The sequence below is a fragment of the Quercus suber genome, unplaced genomic scaffold, assembly GCF_002906115.3.
Source record: "Quercus suber isolate HL8 unplaced genomic scaffold, Cork oak 2.0 scaffold_475, whole genome shotgun sequence".
NCBI classification, from domain to species: Eukaryota; Viridiplantae; Streptophyta; class Magnoliopsida; order Fagales; family Fagaceae; genus Quercus; species Quercus suber.
In genome coordinates, this window is record NW_027069926.1 from 607,316 (window position 1) to 607,757 (window position 442).

Consider the following 442-nt stretch of genomic DNA (forward strand, 5'->3'; position numbering starts at 1 on the left):
CCAAAATGGTGATGAGGTACCAACACTTAGTCACCTCAATAAGTCCACAAAGTGGACGACCCTATTAAATCCACAAGGTGGACGACATTGATGAGTCCAAAGTGGACGACCTCAAACTGAGAGAATGAAAAATTATTAAGTCCACAAAGTAGACGAGTTTAATATAAATCCACAAACTTGACCAAAGTCTACAAAGCAAATCAGCCTAAGTTCACAAAGTGGACAGGCATATTACCAAGTCTACGAAGTAGATGAGCCTAAGTCCACAAAGCGGACGACCCCTCAAAAATGAATGAACTTATCCACAAAGTGGATGAATGTATGACTTGTCCCACAAGTGGACGAGTCCATCAAGTAAAACAAGCTAACGCCATTATCCACAAATGGATGGATTCGTGAACAAATCCACAACAAGCGGGGCAAGGACGACGCTATCATCTTT